This window comes from Mobula birostris, chromosome 4, assembly GCF_030028105.1.
Source record: "Mobula birostris isolate sMobBir1 chromosome 4, sMobBir1.hap1, whole genome shotgun sequence".
Taxonomy (NCBI): Eukaryota; Metazoa; Chordata; class Chondrichthyes; order Myliobatiformes; family Myliobatidae; genus Mobula; species Mobula birostris.
The window spans coordinates 108,627,900-108,646,507 of NC_092373.1; the positions used below are offsets into that span (position 1 = coordinate 108,627,900).

The 18,608-nt window shown below is 42.7% G+C and overlaps 1 protein-coding gene across 10 annotated transcripts in view; it reads left to right on the plus strand.

Annotated features, from left to right (window-relative positions):
• Positions 1–18,608, plus strand: part of afap1 (actin filament associated protein 1) — a 407,775-nt gene that overhangs the window by 98,990 nt on the left and 290,177 nt on the right. Inside the window, exon 1 of one of the 10 annotated variants that reach the window (XM_072255902.1) lies at positions 657–785. The exons of the other annotated variants lie outside the window; for them this stretch is intronic. The gene's annotated coding sequence lies outside the window, so the exon portion shown is untranslated. Of the gene's footprint in view, positions 1–656; positions 786–18,608 lie in introns of those variants that run through there. 10 annotated transcript variants of the gene reach the window in all.

An 18,608-nucleotide genomic window follows, 5' to 3' on the forward strand; every position in this document is an offset into this window, starting at 1 on the left:
TGTTTGTGTGAGTGGGGGGGAGGAGAGTTTGTGTGGGTGTGGGGGAAGGAGAGTTTGTGTGGGGGGATGAGTGTTTCTGTGTGTGTGGGGGAGGAGTGTTTGTGTGTGTATGGGGGAGGAGTGTTTGTGTGTGGGCGGAAAAGTGTGTTTGTGTATGTTTGGGGGGGAGGAGGAGTGTTTGTGTGTGGGGGGTGGAGTGTTTGTGTGTGTGGGGGGGAGGAGTGTTTGTGTGTGTGTGTGTCTGGGGTGGAGGAGTGTGTTTGTGTCGGGGGCTGAGTGTTTGTGTGTGTGAGGGGGAAGTGTGTGTGTGTGGGGTGGAGGAGTGTGTTTGTGTGGGAGGAGGAGTGTTTGTGTGGGGGGAGGAGTGTTTGTGTGTGGGCGGAGAAGTGTGTGTGTGTGGGGGGTGGAGTGTTTGTGTGTGTGTGTGGGAGGGAGGAGTGTTTGTGTGTGTGGGAGGAGTGTTTCTGTTTGGGGGGAGGAGTGTTTGTGTGGGAGCAGTATTTGTGTGTGTGGGGGGGAGGAGTGTTTCTGTGTGTGTGTGTGTGTGTGTGTGTGTGGAGGAGTGTTTGGGTCGGGGGAGGAGTTTTTGTGTGTGTGTGTGGGGATGAGTGTTTGTGTGTGTCGGGGTGAGCAGTGTTTGTGTGTGTCGGGGGGAATTGATGTTTGTATGTGTTTGGATCACATAGTGATTGTGAATTTGAGCACTGTGAAGATTAGAGGGCCGTTGTAGGGTTGACGTGGAGAATTGACTTGGAGGTGAAGAAGGTTGCATACTTAGGATATAGGTGAGTGGCTTTTGGTGAAATTTGAGTAACATTTGGTGAGCGCGAGCAATGTTGGACGTGTACCGCTGAATGAAAGGTAATAAGGGCCCCAATCAAGTACTGCTATGTCACTATCTAAAGTGTGATCAGCTGCAGCCATCCCTGGGACAACATGGACTCAGTTTCCCCCACGATACCCATGAGAATTTTGCACAGAAATATAAAGCACTGTAGAAATTATGTCAGGCAAGGAACGCTCTGAGATGTGCAGTACGACCTGGAAATGACTATTATAGCATTCACTCTGGGGGTGGGGGGTGGTGAGGAAATCATTGTTGCAGGGGATTCTGCTGAATGTTCAACAATAAGTACAGTAAGTAATCTTTTTCAATCGTGAGTTTTTCTGGCGAATGACCTCTCACTGGAACTGGAAGAGATGAATTGCTTCTCTAAAGATAAATCATCAAGAGGAATAATGTATAAGGAAGTGGGTGGGGGGCGTCTGATCTAGCCAATGGGCAGAAAAAGAACAAGAAAGAGGTTTGTGATAGAAGAGTAGATGGAATTGATTAAATAGAATGACATCATCTCTGTTGTGTAATCATTTCTGTCCTCCACCCAGATCTTGTATTTTTTTACCCCAACCTCCCAGTGCACTTAAAAAAAAGTTCATCTTTAATATCTTCCAGATCTGGTGAAAGATCATGGATTTGTTAAACACTGTGGTGATCCCCACAGTTGCTGTTCATATAACTTTACTTTTAAAAAGGAACTAACACTCCACTGAAGAAAAAGAAACAAAATTGACATTACTAAAAATTTTCATGCACACTGTATTGGGTGGCACAGCAAGAGGTACCGGTAAATGTTTCACTGTTTCAGTCTTGCCGCTCCTCACCAACTGCAAACACAAGTTTTACCCAGTAAGGAGACTTCTGTGTCTAGCATGGAGTTAGGAGATGAGGTTTAAAGCCTGATGTTGATAAATAGCTATGAATAATGACAGCAGGAGTTAGCATATTGGAGGCAGGGGTATCAGGGGGAAAAGGGGGATAAATTCAATTGAGTAATTGAGGTTTTGTGTTGGCGCGTGGCCATGTAGTTAAGGCATTCGTCTAGTGATTTGAAGGTCACTAGTTCGAGCCTCAGCTGAGGCAGTGTGTTGTGTCCTTGAGCAAGGCACTTAACCACACGTTGCTCTGCGACGACACCAGTGCCAAGCTGTATGTATGGGCCCTAATGCCCTTCCCTTGGACAACATTGGTGGCGTAGAGAGGGGAGACTTGCAGCATGGGCAACTGCTGGTCTTCCACACAACCTTGCCCAGGCCTGCACCCTGGAAACCTTTCAAGGTGCAAATCCATGGTCTCATGAGACTTACAGATGCCCATAACAAATTGAGGTTTGTGTTCTCTGTGACCTTCTAAATTGTACTGGTGCTGCCTCTGTTGACTCTGGAGACTCAACGTACATAGCTTCCATCTCAAAAAATGAGTTTTTTGATGTGACTGATTTGCAACAATTCTGTTAAGTCTCTTTCTGCATCAACTCTTCCACAGTTGACAGACTTGCTTTAGGAATTTATTCCAAACCATACTTTTCCTTGCTGATCTTGAACTAAAATCAAATGACTGATGTGAACCTTTCTGAATCTGTCATTTATACTTTTGAGATCAGTTTTGGAGGCCTGATGTTATTGATGAATATGACTAATACACCCTGCAAGTTCTGGTGAAATTGTGGTTGTAAATATAAATACAAGGCCTTGTTTTCTATTTGAGTATAACTGCTTTCACCATATGGTGCAAAGACATTATAGCTTTTGTTTGTATGTGGTTTAAAATTGCCTCAAACTCTACAACTGGAGGTCTCACAAGTAAAGTTTAGCATGGAAATAGCGCAGTAGGACATCAGGAAGGATTCGCTATCAAGACTTCTCCTCGAGAGACTCTATGTTTTCTGTTGTTCCTCTGCTTCATCCTTTATGCAGCATTGTTAGGACATTTGTGAGGGCCAACGGAAACCTGGTATAATACCCCTATCATGTGTGGGAAGGTAGAGGTCAGATGGCATTCTCAGAATTTCTAGCAAATCTCTATCAGTAAGGTTGCTTTCTTACATTTCCAAATGACAGGAGGACTTTACTTTCCTCAATTTTAACAATACTACTTGTACTGAAAAAATATTCCAGCTGTTGCACTGAGGAGTTCATGTTCTTTATCATGAACACTAAAGATCCTAATATGGTCTGACTGTTCTCTTACATTGTTCCATTTCTAACAGATGTAAGGCTTGTAAACAGTGATTCATATCCACTGCCCATTATTCTTATGAACTAGTTTAGAGTTGCTTCGATCACAAACGAGAGAAAATCTGCAGATGCTGGAAATCCAAGCGAAACACACCAAATGCTGGACAACTCAGCAGGCCAAGCAGCATCTATGGAAAAGGGCACAATCAACGTTTCACGCCAAGACTCTTCGTCAGGACTGGAAAAAAATAGTCTGAGTAGGAGAGTGGGGGGGGAGGGGGGAGGAAGAAACACGAGGTGATAGGTGAAACCGGGAGGGGTGATGTAAAGAGCTGTGAAGTTGATTGGTGAAAGAGATAACAGGGCTGGAGAAGGGGGAATCTGATAGAAAGGACAGAAGGCCATGGAAGAAAGGGAAGGGGGAGGAGCACCAGAGGAAGGTGATGGGCAGGTAAGGAGATAGGGTGAGAGAGGGAAATGGAAATGGGGAAGGAAGGGGCCATTACAGGAAGTTTGAGAGATTGCTGTTCATGCCATTAGGTTGGAGGCTACAGATGAAATACAAGGAGTTGTTCCTCCAACCTGAGGGTGGCCTCATCTCAACAGTTCATGTCTCCAGCCTGATGGCATGAATCCGACATGTCAGTCCATGGCCTCTTCTACAGTGGCCTCCCCGCTTCCAGTTTCACCTATCACCTTGTGTTTCTTCCTGCTCTTCTCCCATCTTCTTAACCGCTCTCCTCATCTGTTTCTCCACAGTCCTGCCGAAGGGTCTCAGCCCGAAATGTTGACTGTACTCTTCTCCACAGATGCTGCCTGGTCTGCTGAATTCCTCCAGCATTTTGTGTGTGTTGTTTAGAGTTGCTTCAAGTCTGGACAATGAAGATACAGAGACCAATTACAGTTTTATGGACGTTCCCCTTCACTGTGTATTTATTGTCACTTTATAAATTTCATAGCTTTGCTTAGCTTCAACATTTTTACGTCCTTGTTGCCTTTCTGAATAAATAGGAAATATTGAAGTTGGAGCAGCACAGTGGCGTAGCAGTAAACATAACACTGTTACAGAACCAGCAACCTGCCTACGTTTTCCACCCCTGTCTGCAAGAAGTTTCTCCATTTGGCCGTAACCACATGGATTTCCTCCGGGTGCTCTGGTTTCCTCCCACATACCAAAGCCATACAGATTCGTAGATTAATTATTTACATGGGCGCAATTGGGGAATGTGGGTTTGTTGGATCAGAAGGACTTGTTACCGTGGTGAATCTCTTAAAAAAAAAATCCTGGAAGATATCTTTATTCCACATTCTCAGACTGCACTCACGTTTAACAATACGCAATACACATTTGAACATTTAGGTCAGGTCCCTATTTATGGATCCAACATAATCCAGAAAGTATTTGAAGTAAGACCTTGTGCTGAATGAAACTGAATTCAACTGAAGTTCCATATTCTGAATAATCTAGAATAAGAAGGCCAGAGATTATGTAAAAATGTAATAGATATTTAAAAGGAACTCTTCCTTGTTTCATGTAATTCCTAGTTCATTCCACAATGCACCTGAATCAGTGTCCTTCTTTTCACTTATTCAGTGCACAAAATCGCAATGAACGTCCAAAGTCTGTTTTTAGAGTTGATTGCATCATCTTGTTTCCTGCTATCTCAGTGTTGCTTCCTTTTCATGCGGTACAAGAGATTCATTTCTGAATCATCATGCAATATGTTTTGTCTTCTTTTGTTTCTGTGTTTTAGAAGGACTTTTTCAAAATGTTGAAAAGAGTTTTGTTTAATTTGGAAACACAAGAGACTGCAGATACTGGAATCTGGAGCAACAAACAACAGTGGGTCAAACAGCATCTCAGGAGGGGTCTGGGATGGGGAATTGTCAGTGTTTCAGTGGGTCAAACAGCATCTCGGGAGGGGTCAGTGGGATTGGGAATTGTCAGTGTTTCAGTGGATCAAACAGCATCTCAGGAGGGGTCAGTGGGATGGGGAATTGTCAGTGTTTCAGTGGGTCAAACAGCATCTCGGGAGGGGTCAGTGGGATTGGGAATTGTCAGTGTTTCAGTGGATCAAACAGCATCTCAGGAGGGGTCAGTGGGATGGGGAATTGTCAGTGTTTCAGTGGATCAAACAGCATCTCAGGAGGGGTCGGTGGGATTGGGAATTGTCAGTGTTTCAGTGGATCAAACAGCATCTCAGGAGGGGTCAGTGGGATGGGGAATTGTCAGTGTTTCAGTGGATCAAACAGCATCTCAGGAGGGGTCGATGGGTGAGGAATTGTCAGTGTTTCAGTGGATCAAACAGCATCTTAGAAGGGGCCGGTGGGATGGGGAATTGTCAGTGTGATTAGAGTAGATGGACGAAATATTGGCATGGGTATGAGGTGTTTCTGTGGTATGACTGTCCTTGACACACCACTGCCCATGGACATCTTGAATCTTTCATGAAATGGAACCATTGGGCTTTTTTGTGTTTAGTGGTAGAGCGGATGCTGTGGTATTTATGATGAAACAGAAATTCTTCATTGATCTCTTTGACCTCCTCCTGTATTGTAAATTATTCAGGTGCAATTTATCAGTAAAATATAGCTTAGGTTTTAGCATTGATCTTATCAGATTTGAAACCATGTTTAATATTCTCTTGTGTTCATTCCACCTTCCATCAATGTAGTCCCTCAAAATTCCAGTAAGTCAAACATGCAATTCATTGAGAAACATTGAACTTAACAGAGGAAACATGTTGCCAGAAGAGATGGTGGAAATGGGTACCGTCACAATGTTTGAGACTTGAGTACGTAAGGCATAAAAGTTTAATTAGAAAGACAAATGAGGTGCTGATCCCAGGTTTAGAGTGTTTGTTTCAGGGTCAAGATTCAAGTTTATTTGTCATGTGTACAAATGCAACATGTAAAATTTAAATTAAGTGAAGCTCCAGCGGATATGGACTCTTGCCTGTGCACTCTGGGCTTCAACCTCCTCAGCAGGCTTGCAGAGATTGACAGACTCTGCTCCGGCTAATGGGCACTGACCTCTGGACTTCTGATACATCCTCAGGTCTCAATCCTTAGCACTAACACCAGGCCTCGAACACCGGACTCATCGATGGTCAGACCCTGAACACTAGGCCTGAAACTCTGGTCTCACCAATTTGCAGGGCTTATTGGAACTTGTTCTTCCTGTTTGCGTGGAACACTGACTCCAAAACCCACCGATATCTCACTGACTGGGAGTGGGTGCTCTCGTCCTCACTGACTGGGAGTGGGTGCTCTCGTCCACTGCCTGCAGATCCAACACCTCACCATAGATGTCACACATCTGTATAGCTGGTCTTTGAATGTGGAGCGAGACATAGATACTGGCCTGATGTCTGATTACTCCACACCTCTGTCCCTAAACCTTAACCTAATTCTTAACTCCTCTCTCTGGACCTAAAAGACAACTAAAAACTAAAGAATAAAAAATAACTCAATATCAGCTGCGACTCAGCCTGGTTTGTAGGTGCATGGTTGATTTTAAGGTGCAGCAGGCTATCAGGAAGGCAAATGGAATGTTGGCCTTCATTGCTAGAGGGATTGAATTTAAGAGCAGGGAGGTTATGCTGCAAATGTACAGGGTACTGATGAGGCCACACCTGGAGTGCTGTGTGCAGTTCTGGTCTCCTTACTTGAGGAAGGATATACTGGTTTTGGAGGTGGTGCAGAGGAGGTTCACCAGGTTGATTCCAGAGATGAGGGGGTTAGACTACGAGGAGAGATTGAGTTACCTGGGACTGTACTCGCTGGAATTCAGAAGAATAAGAGGAGATCTCATAGAAACATATAAAATTATGAAAGGGATAGATAAGATAGAGGCAGGAAAGTTGTTTCCACTGGTAGGTGAGACTAGAACTAGGGAACATAGCCTCAAGATTCAGGGGAGTAGATTTAGGATGGAGATGAGGAGGAGCTGCTTTTCCTGGAAAGTGATGAATCTGGGGAATTCTCTGTCCAGTGAAGCAGTGGAAGCTACCTCAGGAAATATTTAAGACAAGGTTGGATAGATTTTTGCATTGTAGGGGAATTAAGAGTCATTGGGAAAAGGCAGGAAAATGGAGATGAGTCCATGTTCAGATCAGCCATGATCTTATTGAATGGTGAAGCAGGCTCGACAGGCCAGATGACCCACTCCTGCTCCTATTTCTTATGTCCTTAACAGAGGTTGCAATTCGGCACAATCTTGGATTTACAGTATTGAAGGCAGAGCTGTAGGCAATAAACAATAGTCTTTACTGCCTGGATGCTCCAGAGATGAGTGTGGGGCCAGAGAAATACTTTCATTAGCAGGTTAATCACAGTGGGTCAGGGTGGTCTGGGATGCTAGAGTTAATGTGTGCTATGATCTGCCTCATGATGGACTTCATGATGGTGCATATCACAGCCATTAAAGCAGCATTGTAGAGAGAACATTTCTCTCACAGCCAGATGGTATATGTCTCACCCAGGGCAATGCATCAAGACCTACAAACATAGTTTTAATGATTTAGTTAAAAATCTACTTTTTAGCTACCTTATTTTAAGTGTTCTACAAATACATTTTTTGCCTGCCATGTTCTGCTCTGACTTAATTGTTATAACTGCAAACCAAACCACCTCAAGGATGTGTGCTTAACCCACTGCCTCTACTCTCTACGCCCATGGCTATGTGGCTAAGCACAGTTCAAACACCATTTCTAAATTTGCCAAAGACACTACTATTGTTGGCAGGATTTCAGATAATGACGAGGAGGTGTACAGGAGCGAGATAGGTTGAGAGGTGTTGCAACAACCTTTCACACAATGTGAGTAAGACCTAGAAATTGATTGTGGACTTGAGGAGGGAGAAATTGAGAGAACACACATCAGTCCTCATTGAGGGATCAGCAGTGCAAAGGGTGAGTGATTTCAAGTTGCTGGGTGTCAACATCTCTGAAGATCTATCCTGGACCCAACATACTGATGCAATTACAAAGCAGGCGCAACAGCAGCTATATTTCATCAGGATCTTGAATAGACTTGAAATGTCACCAAAGACACTTGCAAATTTCTACAGTTGTACCATGGAGAGCAATCTAACTCACCATCTGGTTTAGAGGGACCACTGTAGGTGAGGGAGATGAATGCTTTATCTAAGCAGTCTGGGAGAATACAACTAAAAAGAGAAAATGAGGCCTTTGGGGAGATGAAAGAAGAATAATACTAGAACTGTAAGATGCAGAAGCTAGTTGTTGCTGAAAATCTGAAATAAAAGAAAACATTGGAAATACTTAACAGAAAGAAAAGCTGTGTAATGTTAAGTTGGATGATCTTGCATCAGAATTGGCTAGTTCTGATACAAATAGAAGAGGCTGGTTATCTGAAGGTTTCTGCATGCTTTATGGTAGATATCATGATGTTCTTCATATTGGGCTTCTTTGGGACAGTGTAGGATACCTACAGCATAGATATCAGAATGGGAAGCTGATATTGCCACTTGCTCAATGAACAGAGGTGTTCTGCAAAGCACTGCCTCAAACTGCATTCACATTTCCCCAATGCAGGGAAAGTCACATTATCAGCATCAAGCCACTAGAAGTGGAAATAAATCGCTTGTTTACTTCCAAAGAAGTTGTATTCCTGGAAGATAGGAAGAGAAAGGCTGTTGCAGTTTCTATGATTACATGAAGAAGTATTGAGCAAATAAGTAATTAGTGGAGATGAAAAACCAAACTAGGATGTTGCAGACTACTTACTGGCAGCAAACAAAACAAAGAATAAGCTAAATCTTATTATTAATACTTCTTGTAAAACTTATGTTAAACAATCACTGAACAATGGAGAAGTGAGCAAAGGTGAGGCCGTGTCAAGGGCTGAAGCTTGTGGGTGTGAGGTGACGTCGGGGCATGCTCAAGGCAAAGTTGGGTCGAGCAGAGCGGAGCAAAATTGGAGAAGCAGACTCAAGGTCTGTCCACCTAAATCAAGAGCAAGGTTTGACCGATCTAAATGGCAGGCCGATTGGAAGGGTGGGTACAGGCCAAAACATGGAGTAGGGTCCGGGCCCAGAACATATCGATACAACAGGGCCCAGCTCCTAGAACAAGGAATGACCCAATGTTTAGGTGTCTTAAATGCTGGGCAAGGTGGATTGAAAAGGCAAGGTGTCAGGACAAGAGGCTAGTGTTGGGTCAGTTTGCTTGCTGCTCTGTGTTGTTTTCTCGGCTCTGCGCTAAGTCTGTGGCCTGCTCAGGCTGCTCTGGGCCTCTTCTCCAGGGGTTCCTTGACATTTGCTCAGCTCTGCACTGAACTGTGGCCTGCTCCAGCTTCTCTGAGCTTCGTGTCTATGGTCTCACTTTTGTTCTGAATGTTATTTGCTTACTTTTATGTTTGCACTGTTTGTTTTTTTCTCTCTCTGCACATTGGGTGTTTGACAGTCTTCCTGTAAGGAGGTGGATCTCAAGATTATATAATATTTGCATACTTAGAATCTTAGAATCTTAGCGGTCCCCAACCACCAGGCTGCAGAACCGGTACCGGCCCACAAAGCATGCGCTACCGGGCCACGAGGGAACGATATGAGTCAGCTGCACCTTTCCTCATTCCCTGTCACTCACTGTTGAGCTTGAACGCACGCGAGGTCAATACACACGCGTTGTCCATGTCAGGGTGGGAAGGAGATCAACTCCTCGAGCTTGCAAATGATGGCGGGCTTAAAAGTATGTTTGACATAACATCTCTGTCGGCATTCTGGATCAAAGTCAAGGCTAAATGTCCTGAATAGCCACAAAAGCACTGAAAATGTTGCTTCTATTTCCAACTTATCTCTGCAATGAATGCAACGAAAACTAAATTGCAGAATAGACTGGACATAAGGACCCCCCCCTTCGAGTATCACTGTCTCCCATCACCCCTCTAGAGGACCGTGTTGTTGCAGGAAAACAAGCCCAGGGCTCCCACTGATTCAGCGATATTGGTGTGTTGCAATGATTTTATATGTTCATACGGGGAAAATGTGTGCTGTGTGTTTAATATCCAAACGTTACTTAAAATGTTATGATACTATTGACTTATATAACCATATAACAATTACAGCATGGAAACAGGCCATCTTGGCCCTTCTAGTCCGTGCCGAACGCTACTCTCACCTAGTCCCACCGACCTGCATTCCATTCCTTTCCTGTCCATATACCTATACAATTTTTCTTTAAGTGATAATATCGAACCTGTTTCTGCCACTTCTACTGGAAGTTCGTTCAACACTTACTTCAAGCTCCCCTGTCCTCTACTGATAATTGACTTATCACTATATTCATGCGAGGAAAATATGCTCTGTGTGTTTAATATTAAATTCGTCAGATAAACCCTTTTAGAAACGAAATTGAGTGCATTAGCCGCTTATCACCTATATTCCGGTCGTGATTAACACCCCCCCAAAAACGATTTGTGGGGAAAAAAATCGGTACGTACAATCACACATGCACACTGGTGCCTGTGCAAGTCTTCATGGTCATTGTAGTCTTTCTCTGGGTAAACACAACGTATTTGACTGCTACATGAGGAATTCTGCAGATGCTGGAAATTCAAGCAACACACCTCAAAGTTGCTGGTGAACGCAGCAGGCCAGGCAGCATCTCTAGGAAGAGGTACAGTCGACGTTTCAGGCCAAGACCCTTCGTCAGGACTAACTGAAGGAAAAGCTAGTAAGAGATTTTCCTTCAGTTAGTCCTGACGAAGGGTCTCGGCTTGAAACGTCGACTATACCTCTTCCTAGAGATGCTGCCTGGCCTGCTGCGTTCACCAGCAATTTTGAGGTGTATTTGACTGCTACTCTTGTCCGTTGGCAACCCTACCCCACCCCGCCCCTGGATTGGCCGGTCTGCAAGAATATTGTCAATAATAAACCGGTCCACTGTGCAAAAAACCCCCGACTTAGATAATAAGTGTACTTAGAACTTTTGAACTTTGAGAAAGGTGCAGGCTAAAATGGGACAATGTGGGTGGAGGCTGTTATGGAAGATCTCCCCAGAAAATGAGATCAGTGATTGCCAAGAAATCATTAATGCAGTCACATTTTTCTATAAGGTATGTGGGAGTGGGTTTGAGGGGTGGAATTTAGCCTCTGTAGTGTGAGATTACTACCTTTTCAGCAGATTTAATGATGTTATTGATCATTGCTGTCTGGAATGTTACATATTCAGAAGAGGCTTGGTCATTATGTTGACTACCACAATTTTTTCACAGTAGACAGTGATGACATCACAACAGTTAGATATGAGTTATTCTAGAGAAAATCAAGAATAATTCCATACTGGTTTGGGGATTTTCGCCCATTGCAAATGTAAATTATGGATATTAATTTTATATTGCAATTTTGTCAGGAAGTGTCATTTAGATTTGTGTAGTATTGTGAAGCAAGGAAAACTACACATGAAAGTTAATGGATTAAAATGTGGAAATTTTAGACATTTTAATAAGCAACATAGTTGATTATGTAATCGTGCAGTACATTAGTGAGCTTTTAAAATCTTGAAATCTTGAAGGAAAGGGTGAACAAATAATTACTATTATCTTTGTTTAAGTGAGACATATCTTTTAGAGAACCTTAAAAGAGGAAGGAAAAAAACTGACGCTCAACAAGAGTAAAAATAATAAATAAAGATTTCTGATATCAAAAACATGCTGGTTTAAGGTCTGTTTGAAGTGGTTGGAGAAAGAAAGGCAAGGGCGTTTTTAAGGAGGAAATTCCCATTGTATTGCATATGCAGTATGTAACATCCTTCATCCAAGAGAGTAAAGCACACAGAACTCACAGAGGCATGCTAGGTTGGATTCACAATCAGCCTGACCGTTGAAGAAAGAGGATGGTGGTAGAGTGATGTCATGCTGACTACGTATGTGACCAGCGGTGTTCCACGGAGATCAGAGCTGGGACCTCTCTATAATATATATAAATGGATGTTGACTGGACTGGGGAGCATGCCTTATGAGAATGGGTTGAGTGAACTCGGCCTTTTCTCCTTGGAGCGACGGAGGATGAGAGGTGACCTGATAGAGGTGTATAAGATGATAAGAGGCATTGACCGTGTGGATAGTCAGAGGCCACAAGAAGACACAGGTTTAAGGTGCTGGGGAGTAGGTACAGAGGAGATGTCAGGGGTAAGTTTTTTACTCAGAGAGTGGTGAGTGTGTGGAATGGGCTGCCAGCAACGGTGGTGGAGGTGGATACGATAGGGTCTTTTAGGAGACTTTTGGATGGGTACATGGAGCTTAGAAAAATAGAGGGCTATGGGTAAGCCTAGCAATTTCTAAGGTAGGGACATGTTCAGTACAACTTTATGGGCCGACGGGCCTGTATTGTGCTGTAGGTTTTCTGTTTTCTATGTTTCTAAATTACATGGGCAAAACTTTAGGTGGGTTCATTAGTAAGTTCACAGATGACACAAAAATTAGTGGATTATCAAAGATTTGGCAGGGTATATAAATAATCTGCTGAAGGAATTAAACAAGTCGATCAGCATCCATGGGAGGAAAGGAATTGTCAACATCTTATGTCAAAACAAACTGGGTTTCGACATGAAATGTCAACAATTCCTTATCCCTTTCCCACACAATCTACAGCAGATTGCTTGTTGCGCCAGGTTCCATCATCGACAGTTCCCTGTGTCTTCAGCACGATATAGATCAGCTGGGAATGTGGACAGACAAGTGGCAGATGGAGTTTAATCTGGGCAAGTGCGAGATGTTGCACTTCGTAAGAAGAAAGTATAGAGTAAACAACAGGACCTTCAGGAGCATTGTTATAGAAAGGGATCTTGAAAGTGCAGCTCCTTAGCTCCCCAAAAGTGGTGACACAAGTAGATGTGAAGGAAGTTTATGCCATCGGGATAGAGTATTGATTGTGAAAGTTGGGAAGTCATATTGCAGTTGCATAAAGCTTAGGTATGCTATATTTGAAATACTGTGTGCAGTCCTAGTCACCACACTTCAGAAAGGATTTGGGGGCTTTAGAGAGAGAACATTGAACATAAGAAATAGGAGCAGGAGTAGGCCATCTGGCCCATCAAGCCTGTTCTGTCATTCAGTAAGATCATGGCTGAGCTTGCGGAGGAACTTACCTGTATTTGTGAGTATTACAAATACTCACAAAGGAGAGGTTGGACGAATTATGATTGCTTTCCCGGCACCCTGCAGGCTGATGGGCTATCTGAATGAAGTGTATAAAATTGAGAGGGATGGATAGGGTAGACAGTAAGTCTTCCCTCAAGGGTGAACATATAGAGAGCATAGATTTAAGGTGAGAAGTGAAAGTTTAAAGAAGACTTACAAAGCAGATTTTTTCTTACACTGAATGGTAGGTGGCTAGAGCATGTTTCTGGGGAAGTAGTGATAGCAGATATTATATAAAAAAATAGTTTTTTAGATAGGCACATGAATAGGCTGAGAATGGAGGAATATAGACCTTGTACAGCGGGAAGGGATTAATTTAAATTGGCATTCTGGTTGGCACAGATATTGTGGGCTTGTTCCTGTGCTGTACTTTTCTATGTTCATTTTAACAAAAGCCAGTGACTATGAAGCAGAGAGGGAGAGACTCTCAGGGAATCCACATCAAGAGAAGCAGCAGTACAAACTGCTTAATAGGGTCTCTGACAAGAGGCTGGGTGAAGCGATGGATCCATTTGGAGATTAAAATGTTGCTTTAAGAAAAAAAATTACCATAAGACATATAGTAGGGGCAGAATTAGACCATTTAGCCCCTTGCATCTGCTCTGTCATTCCACCATAGCTGATTTATTATTCCTCTCAACCTCATGCCCCTGCCTTCTCCCTGTAACCTTTGTCGCCCTTACTAATCAAGAATCGATCAACCTCCACTTTAAATATGCCCAATAACTTCGTCTGCTCCGTTGTCTGTGCCAATGAATTCTTTGGTACTCTTGATTATATTATTTTATAGCTAACCATACTTAATATTTTCTCTCATATTTCATCTTTTCCCTCCTAATGATTCTTCTAGTTGCTCTCTGTAGGTTTTTCAAAGCTTTCTAATCCTCTGTCTTGTCAGCCACGATTGTACTATTTTGGCTTTTGAGTATTTCTTTGTTTTTGGAATGCATCTATCCTGCACCTTCCTCATTTTTCCTAGAAACTCACGCCATTGCTGCTCTGCTGTCATCCCTGCCATCATTTCCTTCCAATTTACTTTAGCCAACTCTTCCCTCACACTAATGTAAGTCTTTACTCCAAGACAGATTTTCCTTTCTCCCTATCAAATTTCAAGTGTATCTCAATCATATTGTGATCACTGTCTCCTGAGGGTTCTTTTACCTTAAGCTACCTAATCACTTCCACTTCATTACATAACACTCAATCCGGTATAGCTGGTGGGCTAGTGGGCTCGACAACAAACTGCTCTAAAAAGCCATCTCGTAGGCATTCAGCAAACTCAATCTCTTGGGATCCATTTCCAACCTGATTTTCCCAATCAACCTGCATGTTGAAATCTTCTATGACTATCATAACATTACCCTGTTGACATGCCTTTTATAATTCCTGTTGTAATCTGTGGTCCGCATCCCAGCGACTGTTGGGAGACCTGTATATAACTGCCATCAGGGTCCTTTTAACCTTGCAGTTTCTTAACTCAACCTACAAGGATTCATCTTCCTCTGATCATATGGCACATATTTCTACTGATCTGATGCCAATCTTTCCCAGCAGAGCCATGCCACTCCCTCTGCGTACCTTCCTATCCCTCCGATACAACATGTAACCTTCGACATTCAGCTCCCAACTACAACCATCCTTCAGCCATGATTCAGAGATGGCCACAACATCATACCTGACAATCTGTAATAGTGCAACAAGATCAACCACCTTATTTCTTATACTCCATACATTGAGATATAACACTTTGAGTGCTGCATTTGCTACCCCTTTTGATTCTGCATCCCCAATGAACTGATACTCATCCTGTTGGCTGCAATTATGTCATATCATCTGCCTGCCTTTCCTGGCAGTCTTTGTTTTTTTACCATCCATCCTATGCTGATTCCCTTCACTCTGGTTCCCACCCCCTCCCAAATTAGTTTAAACCCTCCCCAACAGCTCTAACAAACCTGCCCGTGAGAGTATTGAGACCCCTCAGGTTCAGGTGCAACCTGTCACTTTTGAACAGTTCATACCTCTGCCAGAAGAGATCCCAATGATCCAAGAACCTGAAGCCCTGCCCCCTGCACCAGCTTCTCAGCCACGCATTAATTTGCCAAATCATTCTGTTTCTATCCTCACTGGCATGTGGCACAGGCAGCAATCCAGAAATTGCTACTTGGCAGGTCCTGCTTCTCAGCTTTTTCAGAACTAGGAAGACTATACAGTTTAATACAAGGGTAAGAAGTTGGTGTAGGAGGGAGGGCATAACATTTTGGATCCTTGGACTCTCTTCCAGGGAAGGTGGGACCTGTACAGAAGAAGGTGTTTGTACCTGAACTGGAGGGGGACATAATATCCTGGTGGGATATTAATGGTTAATGCTGCACGGTGGGGTTTAAACTAGAGTTGCAGGGGGATGGGAAACAGAGTTCCAGAACAGTTAGTGGAGAGGTTGTGGAGGCAGATGTTGGTAAGGCCTCAGACAAAGCTAGGAATCAAAAGGTTGAACATGGTGCGACTAGTGTCCTGAGCTGTGTATATTTCAATGCAAGAAGTATTGTAGGAAAGGTGGATGAAAGTGCTGAAGATGAGGTAGCTGGTTTACAAACAAAGGAAATGTGTAGTGAGGAGAGACAGCTGATAGGGCAAAATTGCAGTCAACAGGATGAGTTGCAGCATAAAAGGCAGACAAAATTGAAAAAGATGAATACAGGACTGAAGGTGTTGTATTTGAATGTGTGCAGCCTATGGAATAAGGTAGAAGAACTTGCAGCACAGTTGCAGATTGGCAGGTATGATGTGTAGGCATCACTGAATCATGGCTGAAAGAAGATTATAGCTGGGAGCTTAATGTCGAAGGATACACATTGTGTGGAAAAGACAGGCAGGAAGGCAGAGGGGGTGATGTTGCTCTACTGGAAAAAATTAAATTAAATCATTAGCAAGAGGTGACATAGAGTCAGAAGGTGTTGAATCATTGTGGATAGAGCCAAGAAACTGTAAGTGTAAAAAGGCCTTGATGCGAGTTCCGTACAGGCTCCCAAACAGTAGTAAGGATGTTGTCTACAAATTACAATGGGAGATAAAAAATGCATGCCAAAAGGGCAATGTTACAATAGTCATGCGGAAATTCAATATGCAGATAGATTGGGAAAATCACGTTGGTGCTGGATTGCAGGAGGGGGAATTTCTAGAGTTTCAATGGAGATGGCTTTTTAGAGCAGATTGAGGTTGAGCCCACTAGGGGATCAGCTATTCTGGACTGGATGTTGTGCAATGAACCAGAGTTGATTAGAGAGCTTAAGGTAAAAGAACTCTTAGGAGAGTATGATCATAATATGATCGAATTCACCATGAAATCTCAGGAGAAGCTAAAGACAAATGTATCCGTATTACAGTGGAGTACAGGGAATTACAGAGGCATGAGAGAGGAGTTGGCCAGAACTGATTGGAAAAGTACACTGGTGGGGATGACAGCAGAGCTGCAATGGCTGGATTTTCTGGAAGCTATTCAGAAAGCACAGGACATATACATCCCAAAAAGGAAGAAATATTCTAAAGGCAAGATGACACAACCATGACTGACAAGATAATTCAGAACCAACATAAAAGCCAAAGAGAGAGCGTATAATAGAGCAAAAAATTAGTGGGAGGTAAGAGTGTTGGGAAGTTTTTAAATACTAACAAAAGGCAACTGAAAAGTCATGAAGAAGGTAAAGATGGACTACGAAAGTAAGCTAGTCAATAATATTAAAGAGGATACCAGAAGTTTCTTCAGATATATAAAGTGTAAAAGAGAGGTAAGAGTGAATATCGGACAGCTGGAAAATGATGCTGGAGAGGTAGTAATGTGGGACAATGAAATGGTGTACAAACTGAATAGGTATTTGCGTGCGTCTTCACTGTAGAATACACTAGCAATATGGTGGAAATTCCAGGTGTCAGGGTCATGAAGTGTGCGAAGTTACCATAACTAGAGAGAAATTGAAAGCTCTGATGGAAGATAAGTCACCTGGACCAGATGCTGTACATCCTAGGGTTCTGAAAGTGGTGGCTGAAGAGATTCTGGAGGCATTAGTAATGATCCTTCAACAATCACTAGATTCTGAAATGGTCTCAGAAGATTAGATAATTGCAAATGTCACTCCATTCTTCAAGAGGGGAGAGAGGAAGAAGAAAGGAAGCTAAAGGGCAATTAGTCTGACCTCATTGGTTGGGAAGATGTTGGAGCCGATTACCAAGGATAAGGTCTCAGGGTACTTGAAAGCACATGATCAAATAGGCTATAGTCAGCATGGGTTCCTCAAGGGAAAATCTTGCCTGACAAATCTGTTGGAATTCTTTGAAGAAGTAACAAGCATGAGAGGTAAAGGAGAATCGGTAGATGTTGTGTACTTGGATTTTCAGAAGGCTTTTCACAAGGCGCCACACATGAGGCTACGAGCCCAGGGTATTACAGGAAAGATTCTATCATGGATAAAGCTGTGGCTAATTGGCAGGAGGCAAAGAGTGGGAAAGAAGGAGCCTTTTCTGGTTGGATGTTGGTGACTAGTGGTGTTCCACAGGAGTCTGTGTTGGGACCAATTCTTTTTACGTTGTATGTCAATGATTTGGAAGATGGAATTGATGACTTTTAGTTGACACATTTTGAAGGAAGTATCCTTGCATCCCTCTTACCGGGCTCGTATACAAACGTGGCTCATTAGCTAACTCTGCTAGCAGCCACGTGACTCTCACAAACAGAATTCTACCTCTCTCAATAGATGAGAGAATAGGTGAACAGAATTCATCTAGGGTCGGTATGATTTGCGGTTCAACTAAACATGAAAGGTGAGATGTTCCAAGGAAGAACATGAATTGTAGTGAATGCTGTGTAAATACTGGTTCATGCAAAGTTACCATTCACCAGAAAATTAACAGATCATACACCAGCATAAAATTACAAAATAAATATATTTACCAAATTTTCAATTTTAACAAACAGTTATTCAGGCCCACGTTGATTCTGTATTGAATTTTATATATGTTTTACTTAACTTTCTGCATTTTCACAAATAAGTTCTCATTAAAAACCCTGAAGAAAGCTTCCATCTTGGATGATTTTTGAGAAGGCATTTAACTCACTGCATAGCTTTGTTTATACCTCAGGCTTGTTACTTCTGATTTTACAAGGGTGTCCAAGTTCAAGTTTAGTTATCATATAACCATACATAAATACCCATGAATACCCCCCAAAAGTGTTCCTCTGGGGCCAAGGTGCATAACACAATTTATCAAGAAGTTTATCTCTTTTGGCTTTAGATCAACCAAAAGTATTTCAGTTTTATCTTCATTTAGTTTTAGAAAATTATTGTTCACCTGTTAGATTATTGTAGCCATACCAGAGGTCTGAGAAGATAGGGTGTTATTATCATCAGGCTAGACTGAGATATACAACTGGGTGTATA